This window comes from Lolium rigidum, chromosome 6, assembly GCF_022539505.1.
Source record: "Lolium rigidum isolate FL_2022 chromosome 6, APGP_CSIRO_Lrig_0.1, whole genome shotgun sequence".
Classification (NCBI taxonomy): Eukaryota; Viridiplantae; Streptophyta; class Magnoliopsida; order Poales; family Poaceae; genus Lolium; species Lolium rigidum.
In genome coordinates this window covers 347,725,197-347,741,763 of record NC_061513.1, presented here as the reverse complement: position 1 = coordinate 347,741,763, position 16,567 = coordinate 347,725,197, and the positions used below count along the sequence as shown (strand labels likewise).

Below are 16,567 nucleotides of genomic sequence, written 5' to 3'. Positions count from 1 at the left end.
AATGGAACTCAACTCGGCCAAAGTGGGTCACTCTCCCTCCAAAAAATTCCCCCCTTTTCTTCTTCTACCTCCAGCCCCCAGGAAGGAAAATTCCCCTCCCTCCAAAAGCTCCCCGCTTTCCCCCCCAATTCAGTTTTCTAATTATGCCAATGGTGGAGCTCACCACCACGACCCAGGATTATTGTTTGTTTTCTCGAATGCCTTTTCGTCGGTCTCATATTCCCCACTCCCACCACCATCGCCACCACCACGAGCAGCAGTAGCAGTAGCCAGGATGATTTGATTATAGAAGAAAAGAACAGGATGCAGGCGGAGATACCTAGCATTTTCTGCTTTGGTTTGGCTCTTCTCCAATGCAGATCAATGTGCGTCCAGAATTTTTAGAGGAGATTTTGTTGGAAAGAAGGGACAATTATTGAAGGGGTTCAGAGAAAGTGTCCTGCTTTGAGCTGCCACTTCCTTGAAACGAGGCTCGAGTGAGACAGGGGACCCTCTGCTCAGATCAAGCTTCTTCTTCTTATTAACTGATCACAATCAGCCAGTGTGTGACAAAATGATAACACGTCGTATTTGTATACTTACTATAGTCGAGACAGGAATGCAACCTTTTTTTTTTACCCTGAGGAATGCAACCTTTAACATAACAGTACCATTAATTTGCAATCAGGCTGTTCAAAGTTCAAACTCCTAAGCATAGCAAGGGCCAGTTCAAGTTCAGGTTTTGAATGTTTTTCCTGCCTTGCACGATGCCAACTTGAGCATCCACTTGCCTCTCATAAGACCCAGCTTTAATGTTTGTACAAGATTTGCAATACGAAACTAGTAATACGACAGAGCGAGCTCATGGAGCAAGAATAGGAAAATGCCAAGCTAAAATCTACTACGAGTACTACCGGTATGAAGAAACTAGGCAATGATGGTAGAACACTCAGACTGGGTGATCAATTAATCCCCTCTTATGCGCCAAATCGCTGTTACAGACACTAGGATTACAACACAAGCACATACACGGATCCTGCCGGAGCTCCGGAGCGCGAGAGGAGCAAGTAATCTACAGATCGAATCGGCCTCTCGCTCCAGGAGCATAGCTAGCAGCGACCGACCGGGCAGGCAGGCAGGCGGAGCATACCAATGGGGAGGCGGCGGTCACTGCCGGGTGGGCGACTGCAGGGGGAAGAGCGGGAGCAGCCTGGGCGGCGGCGTCAGGTCGCCGCGGCCCCCGGCATTGCCGCGCGGGGACGGGTGCAGGTAGAAGCCCTTCTCGGCGATGGCGCGGTCCTCGGCGGCCGCCGCCTCCCGCGACCCCGGCAGCGGCGGGAGCGGCGTCACGGGGCTGCCCAGCGCCAGCGACGGGAAGTCCAGCATGCTCGGCGACAGCACCTCCAGCCCGCGCGGCGAGAACCCGCGCGGGGAGAAGCCGCTGGAGCTGCCGGCGGCGAAGGCGGCCGGGAGGAGCGGGCAGAGCATCTTGAGGCTCTTCATGCTCCCGCGCCGCTCGTAGAGCTTGAAGGCCGGCTTCTTGGGCCCGGTCGGCGTGGGCGCTGGCTTAGCCGCCGGCGCGCCCGCCGTCCCTCCTGCCACGGCCGCCGCCGCGGTCTCCGGGGTGCCGGTGAGGATCTGGACGACCTGCTTGAAGGAGGTGGTGTCGGCCTGGACGAAGGTGGTGGGGAACGGGTTGGACGGGTCGGAGGACACCTGCGGCATCTGCATCTGCATCTGCACCGGCGAGGGCGAGGGCGGCGGCGGCGCAGGTCGCTCCTGGGTGGTGGCCTCCATGGTAAAAGAAGAGAGAAAAAAACGTCGCCTTTGTGACAGTGAGTCCGGCTGGGAGAGAGGGGGAGGAGAGCGTGGGTTTTATGGGCTTTTGGGGCGCGTGGAATTTTGTTTGGCTTCGGGATCTGGATTTCCACACCCTCCCTCGGAATATGTTGGCAATTGTGTGAGCGACCTGGCTGTATCTGTAATCTGTCTAGTACTAGATCTGACCACACTAGTGCTACCAGTACACCATCCTACTCCATTTCCAGCAGATCATCTCTTGGTTGGACGACTGAGCCGCTGGTTGGCGAGTGAGCTGTATGCGTTTTGAATTTTCAAGCCCATCCCGTCCTTCTTAAATACAAACATACGTACATACATTTTCGATAAAATGAATATATTAATACCAAAAAAAATAACAGTCATATACAAGCAACTTACTAAGAATTATTACAGCTGCGTAGTTTGGCTATTACTTCTATGAAAATTTGGAAGTGTTTGCTGACAACTTTTTGAACATCACGACATTGAGTGTATACATGAACTGACGGTTCGCAGACTCCCGGAGGAAAGCACGCGTCTTCATGTGCGAGAAAGGACACAAACCAATGGACGGTTCGCAGAGGGAGTAGCCCTAGAAGCCAGTACACGTGGTAGCAACCTAAAGGAGCCGTTTGCTTCCCTTGTACAGATCTTGTGAAGCCACACGTTTTATGGCAGCAAATGAGAGGAGTATTGTCCGCGCTTTCAACAAAATACTGACCGCATATCTCTAGTAAGTCATGCAGGAGCCATGCTGGAAGAGTGTCATTTTCTAGAAACCCGCGCCGATCTAATTTCACCTAGAATTTCTACCGTCTTTTAACCGGCGTTCTGGCTTCTACTTATATCTTCTCTTATTTTTTTCCGTTTCTCGTGAAATTATTATCTTCTCACTCTTGACTCAATTAAAATTACTCCTATAAAAATATGCAGAGTGGGGCAACAAAGGAATTGCGTTAAATTTAGAGACATTGGAGTATAAAATATTTATTTGTGGAGTAAAAAACTTCATTCCTGCTGCAACATCGCCAATTAAGGAACTTCATTTATGTAATTTGTCGAGTGCTTCGACAGTTGTGTAATTGGCTATAGCTTCTATGGAAATTTGAAAGTGTTTGCTGGCAACTTTTTGAACGTCGCGACATCGAGTGTATACATGAACCGATGGTCTGCATACTCCAGAGGAAAGCGCGCGTCTTCATGTGCAAGAAAGGACAAAAACGAATGGACGATCCGCAAAACGAGTAGCCCTTGAAGCCAGTACATGTGGTAGCAACCTAAGGGAGCCGTTTGTTTTGATCATACAGATCTTGTGAAGCCACACGTTCTATTGCAGCAAAAGAGAGCAAGTATTTATGTGCACTTTCAATAAAAAAAACTAACCGCATATAGCTCTTATGCTATGAAGGATTCATGCAAGAAGAGTTACATTTTTCTAGAAACCCGCGCAGGTCTGATTTGCCTAGCCTTCCTACTGTACTCTCACCGGCTTTCTCGCTTTTGTTTGTACCTTCTCTTCTCCCTTTTTTATGTTCTCATGGATGAATTATTCTCTTTTCTCTCTTGAATCAACTTAAATTGTTCCTACAAAATTACGCAGAAGTAACACATTAAAGGAAATATATGATGGAACGACATGCTTTACATTTAGAGGCATTGGAGTATCAAAATATATATTTTAGAAGTTAAAAACTTCACCACTGCCGCCACATCACCAATTAAGAAACTATAGTTGTGTAATTTGTCTAGTCTTCTATAGTTGTGTAATTTAGCTATAGCTTTTACGGAAGTTTTGGAAGACTTTGCTGGCAACTTTTTAAACTCGCGACATCTTGTGTATACATGAACTGATGGTTTGCATACTCCCGTAGATAAGCACGTGTCTTCATGTAGGAGAAAGGACATAAACGAATAGACGATTCACAAATGGATTCGTCCTTGAACTTAATGACAACAACATAGTGTGTACCAACTTGTTGGGACTCCAAGTGCAGAGTGTTGTAGCGAGCATCTTTTCCCCACAAGGGTTACTCGAGGGTTTATATCGAACTCTGGGGGAATTGGTAAGGGGTTATTTCTTCTTGTCCTCTTCTACCAACCTGCAAAACAAAGTTTTTATCTTGTGTTCCCAACTCCACTGTGTGGTTGTCAAGAACAAGATTTCATATTAATAATATGAAATATAAATGTAAATAAAATAAACTAAAACAAGTAAACTAAGCAACCAAAATAAATACAATGGTTATTTCTGGGTTTTGTGTGTTTGCAGGTGAAGAAAGTATTTTTGTATTTTTGAAATAATTAATGGCAAAAAATATAAAGTATGATAGTTGCATTGGAAAGGTGTTTCCAATGGTTTAAAATGGACCGGGTTTCACAAGTTCACTTGTCTACTCTCTTTCTAGGTTGTAGACTTGTAGTGAACACAAACAATTCATCATAGACAAAATATTGGTGGAACTTCAACATGTTTTTGGTAAGCATTCATATGAGCATCACGTCTTAACATAGAGATGATGCAACACATCTCTCCTATACACCTCAAGAAAGGGAAAACTCCAAGAAATCTGGAATTAAGAATCAACAGAGTATATGATAACCCTCAAGTGCAGGGGATCACCGCGGTACAATTTGTTAAGTATTTGAGTGTCGAACCCACGAGGAGCTGAAGGTAACTATCTATTCTCTAAAACCCTACAACCCCCTTATATGACCTTCTATGCAAAGCTAGGAGATATGGTGTGTGTGTGTGTGTAGAAGTTTCTACTATAAACTATATGTGTTGTAATTAAAATGCAAAAAGTAAAACTAATGCAAGAATAAGTAAAGTGCAATAAACTAAAATACAGTGAGATGAAGTGAAGTGAAGTAAAGTAAAGTAAAGTGGAGTAACTCAAGAGAGCAAGTGTTCAGGAAAATTGCTATTTCATTTGTGTGCTTGTCATAATTAGTGAAGCTCATTATAGTTTTTTTGTTGTTTCTTCTAGAGAGGAGCCATAGATAGGTGTAGCCATATACATGTGCAAGTACACCCCTAGTGATTGATCCTAAGGCTATCGGAATGTGCAAGCAAAGGAATTATTAAGACTTCATATTAAGACATGAAGTCCAATCACCGCTGTAAATTTAAAGGTCCCCATAATTGGTTTCCCCGTTAACATGCATCTAAGAACCGGGACAAGGTTTCTGTCGCTCCATATCCCTCATCCTGTCAACATGCAACGATGATAACCTTATGCATCCCCTTGACATATGTGTGTACTCATATATCAATACATCATACCATCATAGAAGATAACAAATACTAGCATGCAACTAACAACAAACTATATAACAATTACCATGAACAATTCACTACTCAAACATCAACATAGAGATACAATAGATCATGGGAAAACAATATTGCATCATACATCATGTTTGTCAAAAGATTACAGAGGGGGTGATGAAGAACTATTGTAGATGTTGATGAAGATGATGAAGATGGTGATGATGCCTTCACCGAAGGGGGGTGGAGTCCACCGGAGGCGATTTCGACAGCATTTTCCCCCTCCGATCTCCGCCGACAGTGGCCTGTTGACTCTATGTTTCTGTGTTTTTGATCTATGCTGCCGTCGTCTCGACCAAACCCCAAGGTTCGTATATATAGTAGTTTTTAGGGCAAAACAAGTCTGTTCGCGAAAAGATGAGGTGAAAGGGACGCTTGAGGGCCAAAAGAGCCCTAGTAGCGCGACCAGAGGGGGAGGCCGTGCCACCCTCTCTCTTTCCTAGACCGTTGACTTGATGGTGCCCCACTTTAGGTCATTTTGTTCTTCTTGAAATTTCCGAAGCGTGGCCCCTGACCTTGCCCTCTTTCGAGTCTCGTAGCTCCTGGAAAATCAAAAACACTAAAAAGTGGCGTTTCGTGCCAAAAAGAATTAGAACCGGAGGAAGGGAGATCGTTTAGAAAATCTCCTAAAACATCATAAAATATAAGATGCAAATATGTAGTAATATGTTGCAATAAAGTGCAAAGTTCATGTATGCATTTTACATGCATCAGTATAGCCTTAAGTAATTTGACACAATGTTTGAATCACAAATATGCTACCTTGAACAAACAAGATTATCAAGTTATCGCATGATAATTATAGCACATGAATTCACTTTATCCCTAGTGAGGCAACAACATAAAGGTAAATAACATAGTATATCTTTACTTTGTTGTCACTATTCAATCACTACCACCATGCTACTCTATCTAATACATACTTCCCTCCACACATGCTCTTGCATACAAGTTGGATCAGAACAAGTACTTTAGAATGGAGTACATGATATGCACCCATCAGTACATCTTACACCTAATAGGTTCCAATCTCATATATCAAATCATAAAATAAAGATCCATGGCATAGGAATTACATATATGACCATAATCATGTTGATGGACTACTCCCTCTAGGAAGATCGAGAGTGAAATAGATCAAGCTATTGGTACAAACCCATATTACAGAGGTGGACTACTCCCTCTTCATCATGGTGATGATGGTGAAGACGTTGGAGAAGGTAGATATCACTCCGGTAGTGGCTCCGCGGAGTTTCCCCCTCCAATCTTCGCCGGTTCTAGCTTTATTTTGGTGTTTCGGTGTTTTTGCAGCACTCTCTTCGACGTAGCCTTGGGAGTACTTTATATAGAGGTTTTTAGGTTAGAAAGAGTCCGTGGAAAAAATAACTAAATGAATCAGAAGGCCGAGGACGGAAAGATCCTGGGTGGCGCGCCCACACCAACTAGGCGCGCCACCTGGGCTCTTTTGGCCCTCCTAGCCCTTCTCGTGAGGTTCAAGTGCTCTACATTCTCCTCTTGATGAAATATTGACATCCTCAAAATCACAGCTCCATTTGACTTCGTTTAGGTCCCTCAAAGCTAAAAAAAAATACACAAAACAAGGGTTTTTCCTGTCCTGCAGGGTTATAACCAAAATAAAGGGAGTAATGGTAAAACCCCAAAAATCATTATAAAACATGGATATAACATCATATATGTTGCAAATATGTGTCAACAAACTACAAAGTTCATGCATGCATTTTACATGCATCAACATCCTCAAGCTTAATCTATGCTTGTCCTCGATCATATAGGTTATAAAACTAACATGGACTTTGGAGTTCGTTGCTTTGCTTCTTTTTCATTGTCACACAAAGTTCACAAGGTTCTTTAAAGAATAACAACAAGCCAGTGAACTATAAAGTGATATCTTTTAAACTCTATATAACATGCCCAATAATAAGTGGTCTTGTGTTCAAACAAATAAAAAATATTAGAGACCATCAAGCATACTTAGTTGAACCTATACAATTGTTGGAAGACTTTTTTTTTTGGATATTTTGAATATTTTTATTCCAGGATAACAGAGAGTAAGTCGGGAATACATGTGCTAGTCCTCAAATAAAATAAAAGATAGTTGAGAGCATATAATAAAGTTTTGAGATATTTAGTTCATGTCAACGATAATCATAAGGATGGGGTTTCAACCATCTTTTGTTTCAAAGATTCATATGGTTTATGTGTTTAACCTCTTACAAGTTGAATGTTTTATGCCCCTTGACCATGAGTACCCACACGTGATGGATCCTAAGTGTAGGAGATCAATTGTAATAATTTTCAATAAGAAAGGTTGTCGAACCCACGAGGAGCTTAAGGTATTGCTTAGCCATTTGACAAGTAAACAATAATAATAATGCAGTTGTTTTGGTGTTTTCGGTGTATAGTTTACAATAAAATAAAGAGCATAAAGTAAATAGAAATATGTAAATGCTCTCAATGAGAGAAAGCCTAATCATCTATGCAGCAAGAGGATAAGCTTAAGCGTGCGTGCTCATATGTGTGCTTAAGAAATAGCTCGGATTATCTCTTATTTGGACGACTGAGCCGCTGGCTGGAGAGTGAGCTGTATGAGTTTTGAAAATTGAATCCCATCCCTTTCTTCCAAAATATAACATACATGCATACATTTTTGATAAAATTAATATATTAATACTAAAAATATATAACATATATTATGAGAAACTTAGTAAGGAATTATTACAGCTCCGTAGTTTGGCTATTGCTTCTATGGAAATTTGGAAGTGTTGGCTAGCAACTTCTTAAACGTAATAACATCGAGTGTATACATGAACTGGCCATTTGAACGCGTCTTCATGTGCGAGAAAGGACATAAACGAATGGAAGGTTTATAGAGGGAGTAGCCCTTGAAGATAGTACACGTGGTAGCAGCCTAAAGGAGCCGTTTTCTTCCGTTGTACAGATCTTATGAAGCCACATATTTTATTGCAACAAATGAGAGCGAGTGTTTGTCTGTGCTTTCAACAAAATACTGACCGCATATCGCTAGCAAGCCATGCAGGAGCCATCTTTGGAAGAGTGTCATTTTTCTAGAAACCCGTGCCAATCTGATTTCACCTAGACTTTCTACCATCTTTTAACCGTCGTTTTGGCTTCTATTTATTTCTTCTCTTCTTTTTTCCCTTTCTCATGAAATTATTATCTTCTCACTCTTGACTCAATTAAAAATTACTCATGTGAAAATATGCACAGTAGCGCAACAAAGGAATTTCTTTAAATTTATAGACGTTAGAGTATAAAATATTTAATTGTGGAGTAAAAACTTCATTCCTGCTGCAACATCACCAATTAAGGAACTTCATTTATGTAATTTGTCGAGTGCTTCTACAGTTGTGTAATTGGCTATAACTTCTATGGAAATTTGGAAGCATTTGCTGGCAACTTTCCGAACATAGCGACATCTAGTGTATACATGAATTGACGGTCTGCATAATCCAGAGGAAAGCACGCGTCTTCATGTGCAACAAAGGACATTAATGAATGGACGGTTGGCAAAAGGAGTAGCCCTTGAAATCAGTACACGTGGTATCAACCTAAAGGATCCGTTTGTTTCGATCATACAGATCTTGTGAAGCCGCGCGATTTTATTGTAACAAAAGAGAGCAAGTATTTTTCTGCATTTTCAATAAAAGAAAACTAACCACTGATGTCTACGCACGCTTCTATTCCTGTAGACAGTGTTGGGCCTCCAAGAGCAGAGGTTTGTAGAACAGCAGCAAGTTTCCCTTAAGTGAATCACCCAAGGTTTATCGAACTCAGGGAGGTAGAGGTCAAAGATATCCCTCTCAAGCAACCCCGCAATTACGATACAAGAAGTCTCTTGTGTTCCCAACACACCTAATACACTTGTCGGATGTATAGGTGCACTAGTTCGGCGAAGAGATAGTGAGATGCAAGTGATATGGATGAATATGAGTGGTAATAGCAATCTGAAATAAAGATGGCAGCGAGTAAACATGCAACGAACGATAAATAAACGGAGTTTCGGTGCTTGGAAACAAGGCACTGGGGATCATACTTTCACTAGTGGACACTCTCAACATTGATCACATAACTGAATAAACAAATACTACTTTCTCTACACTCTCTTGTTGGATGACAAACACCATTCATTGTGTAGGGCTACAAGAGCTCCCTCAAGCCGAGTTAACAAGCTCCACAACATTCGGTGTTCATATTTAAGTAACCTTAGAGTGCATGATAAACCATTGCAATTATACCAGAGTACTAACATATCATGCACACCTTGTCACCATCGAGGCTATGAAAGGGGGAATAGATCGCATCAATACTATCATAGTAATAGTTAACTCCATAATCTACAAGAGAATACAATCATAACCTATGCCAAGTACTACATGATGCACACACTGTCACCATTACATCATGAAGGAGGAATATAATACTTTAATAACATCACTAGAGTAGCACATAGATGATATTCAACTAGATCACAAAGCTCATGATCACATAAAGATCACATGGGAGAGATAGATGAACCACATAGCTACGGTACAACCCTTAGCCTCGGGGGAGAACTACTCCCTCCTCATCATAGGAGACAACAGCGATGATGGAGATGGCGGTGGTGTCGATGGAGATGCCTTCCGGGGGCAATTCCCCATCCCGGCGGTGTGCCGGAACAGAGACTTCTGTCCCCCGAATCTTGGCTTCGCGATGGCGGCGGTTCTGGAACTTTTCTCGTATCGTGGCTTATTCTTTTAGGGTTTTCACGACGGAGGCTTTATATAGGCGAAGAGGCGGAGTCGGAAGGGCCCTGGTGGAGCCACAACATAGCCCCCCCCCCTTGGTCGCGCCGCCTTGTGGGGTGGGGCCCCCTGGCTCCCCTCTGGCCCCTCTTCGATGCTCTGGAAGCTTCCGGGAAAAATAAGATATTGGGCGTTGATTTCGTCCGATTCCGAGAATATTTCCTTTCTAGGATTTCTGAAACCAAAAACAGCAGAAAACAGGAACTGGCACTTCGGCATCTTGTTAATAGGTTAGTGCCGGGAAATGCATCAAAACGATATAAAGTATGAATAAAACATGTAGGTATTGTCATAAAACTAGCATGGAACATAAGAAATTATAGATGCGTTGGAGACGTATCAGCATCCCCAAGCTTAGTTCCTACTCGCCCTCGAGTAGGTAAACGATAACAAAGATAATTTCTTAAGTGACATGCTATCATAATCTTGATCAATACTATTGTCAAGCATATGAGATGAATGAAGTGATTCGAGGCAATGGTAAAGACAATGATTAAACAACTGAATCATATAGCAAAGACTTTTCATGAATAGTACTTTCAAGACAAGCATCAATAAGACTTGCATAGGAGTTAACTCATAAAGCAATAAATTCTTAGTAGAAAGCTTTGAAGCAACACAAAGGAAGATATAAGTTTCAGCGGTTGCTTTCAACTTCAACATGTTTATCTCATGGATAATTGTCAACACAAAGTAATATGATGAATGCAATAAGCAAGTATGTAGGAATCAATGCACAGTTAACACAAGTGTTTGCTTCTAAGATAGAAGAAATAGGTAAACTGACTCAACATAAAGTAAAAGAATGGACCTTCGAGAGAGGGAAGCATGGATTGCTATTTTTGTGCTAGAGCTTTTCATTTTGAAAACATAGAAATAATTTTGTCAACGGTAGTAATAAAGCATATGTGTTATGTATAAGATATCCTATAAGTTGCAAGCCTCATGCATATATACCAATAGTGCTCGCACCTTGTCCTAATTAGCTTGGATTTACATGGATTATCATTGCATAACATATGTTTCAACCAAGTGTCACAAAGGGGTACCTCTATGTCACCTGTACAAAGGTCCAAGGAGATAGATCGCATTTGATTTCTCGTTTTTGATAGATCTCAACTTAGGACATCCATACCGGGACAACATAGACAACGAGATAATGGACTCCTCTTTAATGCATAAGCATTCAACAACAGATAATATACTCATAAGAGATTGAGGATTAATGTCCAAACTGAAACTTCCACCATGATTCATGGCTTTAGTTAGCGGCCCAATGTTCTTCTCTAACAATATGCATACTCAAACATTTGATCATGATAAATCACCCTTACTTCAGACAAGACGAACATGCATAGCAACTCACATGATATTCAACAAAGGTGTAATAGTTGATGGCGTCCCCAGAAGCATGGTTACCGCTCAACAGGCAACTTATAAGAAATAAGATACATAGCTACATATTCTTCACCACAATAGTTTTTAAGGCTATTTTCCCATGAGCTATATATTGTAAAGGCAAAGAATAGAATTTTAAAGGTAGCACTCAAGTAATTTACTTTGGAATGGCAGATAAATACCATGTAGTAGGTAGGTATGGTGGACACAAATGGCATAATTTTTGGCTCAAGGATTTGGATGCACGAGAAGTAATCCCTCTCAGTACAAGGCTTTGGCTAGAAGGTTGTTTGAAGCAAACACAAGTATGAACCGGTACAACAAAACTTACATAAGAACATATTGCAAGCATTATAAGACTCTACACTGTCTTCCTTGTTGTTCAAACACCTTAACCAGAAAATATCTAGACTCTAGAGAGACCAATCATGCAAACCAAATTTTAACAAGCTCTATGTAGTTCTTCATTAATAGGTGCAAAGGACATGATGCAAGAGCTTAAACATGATCTATTTGAGCACAACAATTGCCAAGTATCAAATTATTCAAGATAATATACCAATTACCACATGGAGCATTTTCTGTTTCCAACCATGTAACAATGAACGAAGCAGTTTCAACTTTCGGCATGAACATTAAAAGTAAAGCGAAGAACACAAGTGTTCAAATGAAAAAGAGGAGCATGTCTCTCTCCCAAACAAGGTATGATCCAATTTATTCAGAGAACTAAAATAACAAAACGAAAATAAAAGCACACAGACGCTCCAAGTAAAGCACATAAGATGTGACGGAATAAAAATATAGTTTCACTAGAGGTGACCTGATAAGTTGTTGATGAAGAAGGGGATGCCTTGGGCATCCCCAAGCTTAGATGCTTGAGTCTTCTTGAAATATGCAGGGATGAACCACGGGGACATCCCCAAGCTTAGACTTTTCACTCTTCTTTATCATATTGTATCATCCTCCTCTCTTGACCCTTGAAAACTTCCTCCACACCAAACTCAAAACAAACTCATTAGAGGGTTAGTGCATAATCAAAAATTCACATATTCAGAGGTGACACAATCATTCTTAATACTTCTGGACATTGCACAAAGCTACTAAAAGTTAATGGAACAAAGAAATTCATCAAACATAGCAAAACAGGCAATGCGAAATAAAAGGCAGAAGCTGTCAAAACAGAACAGTCCGTAAAGACGAATTTTTCAGGGGCACTTAACTTGCTCAGATGAAAAAGCTCAAATTGAATGAAAGTTGCGTACATATCTGAGGACCACACACGTAAATTGGCAGATTTTTCTGAGTTACCTACAGAGAGGCCTATTGAAATTCGTGACAGCAAGAAATCTGTTTCTGCGCAGTAATCCAAATCTAGTATTAACCTTACTATCAAAGACTTTACTTGGCACAACAATGCAATAAAATAAAGATAAGGAGAGGTTGCTACAGTAGTAACAACTTCCAAGACTCAACAAAACAGTAGCAAAATAAAGACATGGGTTATCTCCCAAGAAGTGCTTTCTTTATAGCCATTAAGATGGGCTCAGCAATTTTAATGATGCTCACATAAGAAATAAGAGTTGAAGCAAAAGAGAGCATCAAAAGCAAATAAGAAACACTTTTAAGTCTAACCCACTTCCTATGAAAAGGAGTCTTGTACACAAATAAATTCATGTAGAACAAAGTGACAAGCATAGGAAGATAAAACACAAGTAACTTCAAAATCTTCGAGCATATAGAGAGGTGTTTTAGTACCATGAAAATTTCTACAACCATATTTTCCTCTCTCATAATAATTTCCAGTAGCATCATGAACAAACTCAACAATATAAATATCACATAAAGCATTCTTATCATGAGTCTCATGCATAAAATAATTACTACTCCCAACATAAGCATAGTCATTCTTATTAATTGTAGTGGGAGCAAATTCAACAAGGTAGCTATCATTATCACCATAATCATCAAATATAGGAGGCATAGTATAATCATAATTAATTTTCTCCTCAAATAGTAGGTGGATGATAGTCATCATTGTAATCATCATATATAGGAGGTAAAGTATCATCAAAGTAAATTTTCTCCTCCATGCTTGGGGGACTAAAGATATCATGCTCATCAAAACCAGCTTCCCCAAGCTTAGAATTTTCCATAGCATTAGCAACAATGGTGTTCGAAGCGTTCAAACTAATATCATTGCTACTAGCATGCAAATAAGGTTCCATAGGTTTTTTAATTTTCGCATCAAACAATCCATGTCTTAACTCAGGAAATAGAATAAAAAGCTCACTGTTATTTTCCATTATGCCTAACTAGTGAAAACAAGAAACAAAAAGATGCAATTGCGGGATCTAAAGGAAATAGCTTCGAGCACTCACACACCAGCAACAATGCTAGGAAATAGCTTAGTAGTCGGAGGATGTGAATACCTTTTACCTTACCTCCCGGCAACGGCGCCGAGAAAATAGCTTGATGTCTACGCACGCTTCTATTCCCGTAGACGGTGTTGGGCCTCCAAGAGCGAGAGGTTTGTAGAACAGCAGCAAGTTTCCCTTAAGTGAATCACCCAAGGTTTATCGAACTCAGGGAGGTAGAGGTCAAAGATATCCCTCTCAAGCAACCCTGCAATTACGATACAAGAAGTCTCTTGTGTCCCCAACACACCTAATACACTTGTCAGATGTATAGGTGCACTAGTTCGGCGAAGAGATAGTGAGATGCTGTTATCACCGGAATTTGACCAGGTCAGAGGTGGGCCGCGATCAAGATGGGCTTGAAGAATATATATAGAAGAAATACGTGAATTGGCCTTACATGCAAAGTTTGGGCTAGTTTGCCCGTGTATCTGTACCATAGTAGGATACGTGTCGGTTAGGAATTAGAGTTTTACCCGTGCACGGTTAGGTGCACGCTTGAATTAGAAAGTCCCTTGGACTATAAATATGTATCTAGGGTTTATGGAATAAACAACAACCAACGTTCAACACAATCAATCTCGGCGCATCGCCAACTCCTTCGTCTCGAGAGTTTCTCCCGGTAAGCACCATGCTTTGCCTAGATCGCATCTTGCGATCTAGGCAGCATAAGCTTATTACGTTGTTCATGCGTTGCTCGTGCTCGAAGCCTTTTTGATGGCGAGCAACGTAGTTATCTTAGATGTGTTAGGGTTAGCATTGTTCTTCGTATCATATGCTTGTCGTAGTGCGACCCTTATACATCTAGCCGCCCTTACACCTATCTTAGGTGTAGGGGCGGCACCCCGCTTGATCATTGTTTAGTAGATCCGATCTGTTATGGTTGCTCCTTGTTCTTCAAGGATTAGTTTAATATCCGCAATAGTTAGGCCTTACAAAGGGTTGGAGGATCCAGCGGCGTGTAGGGTGTAGTTTGCTAGCCCTAGACAGGATGTTCCGGGGATCAACCTCGTGTTGGTTTTTAGGCCCTGTCTAGGATCGGCTTACGATCACCGTACGCGAGCGCGAGGCCCAATCGTGAGTAGGATGATCCGATTATACGATGAAAACCCTAAATCGTCGTAGATCGCTTTAGCTTTATCTTGATCAAGCAGGACCACCATATATTCGTACACCTCGTACGAATCATGGGTGGATCGGCTCTTTGAGCCGATTCACGAGACAACCTGAGAGCCGATCGAGGCTCGTATTTAACGTTTACGTGTATGCCATGCGGGAAACTAAGCGAGGCATCATCCAACACCTTCACGACCAGGTATAGGTCAGGTGGCACGCCCTTGCGACGGCATCGGACGTGTGACCGGAAGGCTTTGCGGGCCGTCGCTCCGAGGGTCAGGGCCGGCCCGCGGCCACGAGTTGTTCCCGGCTCTACGGTGTTTCCAGTCGCTGCCCGCCGGTGGGTTTCTGACCGCAACAGATGCAAGTGATATGGATGAATTTGAGTGGTAATAGCAATCTGAAATAAAGATGGCAGCGAGTAAACATGCAACAGAACAGTAAATAAACGGAGTTTCGGTTCTTGGAAACAAGGCCTAGGGATCATACTTTCACTAGTGGACACTCTCAACATTGATCACATAACTGAATAAACAAATACTACTTTCTCTACACTCTCTTGTTGGATGACAAACACCATTCATTGTGTAGGGCTACAAGAGCTCCCTCAAGCCGGAGTTAACAAGCTCCACAACATTCGGTGTTCATATTTAAGTAACCTTAGAGTGCATGATAGACCATTGCAATTATACCGAGTACTAACATAGCATGCACACTGTCACCATCAGGCTATGAAAGGGGGAATAGATCGCATCAATACTATCATAGTAATAGTTAACTCCATAATCTACAAGAGATTACACTGGTGGAAAAACAGGCTTCGGGTGAGCCCCATAAGTCTCGAAGGTAAAGGAACCGCGACTAATGGTACCTTTAGTCGCGGTTCGGGAGGCGAACCGCGACCAAAGGCCTGGGCCCAGGGCGCTCGGTGGCCAGCCGGTGCACGTGGGGGGCTTTAGTCGCGGTTGGCCGGGCCAACCGCGACTAAAGGTGCTCGAAGGCCTTTAGTCGCGGTTGGCCGAGCCAACCGGGACTAAAGCCCCTCCCCTATATATACCCACCCGGCAGCCAACACTTAGCCATTTGGTGCCATTCTCTTCACAAGCTTCACAAGTGGGTGTTAGGTTTGCTTTTGGTTCCTCTTATGCACATAAGGTGCTTGATGAAATGCCCCAAGAGCATGAAACAAACATGATATGAAGTGTTGGAGCCACACTTGAGCTTTCTCATTTATTTTTTCCTCCTCGATCGCGGTTAGCAACTTGAACCTTTGATGTGTCGTTGATAAAATGTGCATGTGTGTGTAGTTCATTGTTTAATTTATATTGTTTGTAGCTAGTTAGTTTAACAAATGCATGATGGTTAATTATATATTTTATATTATAATAATGCGGATGAATCGACAATGGATGTACGGTAACCGACTCTCCGGCGAGTTCGGTGCGGGTTTGAAAGATTTCCTCGTAGTGGCCAATGAGAACAAGCGGGGGTTTTGTTATCTGTCCATGTGTTAAATGTAAGAATCGGAATGGTTACTCTTCCTCAAGAGATGTTCACATGCACCTGCTTCGGCACGGTTTCATGCCAAGCTATAATTGTTGGACCAAGCATGGAGAAAGAGGGGTTATAATGGAAGAAGATGAAGAAGGGGATGATTTCAATGATGAAAGCTATCTTGCTCATTT

The 16,567-nt window shown here is 41.8% G+C and overlaps 1 pseudogene; it reads right to left on the bottom strand.

Moving 5' to 3' along the window:
- Positions 1–1,146: 1,146 nt before the first annotated feature.
- The window catches only part of LOC124664929, a 54,800-nt pseudogene continuing 39,379 nt past the window's right edge, over positions 1,147–16,567 (bottom strand).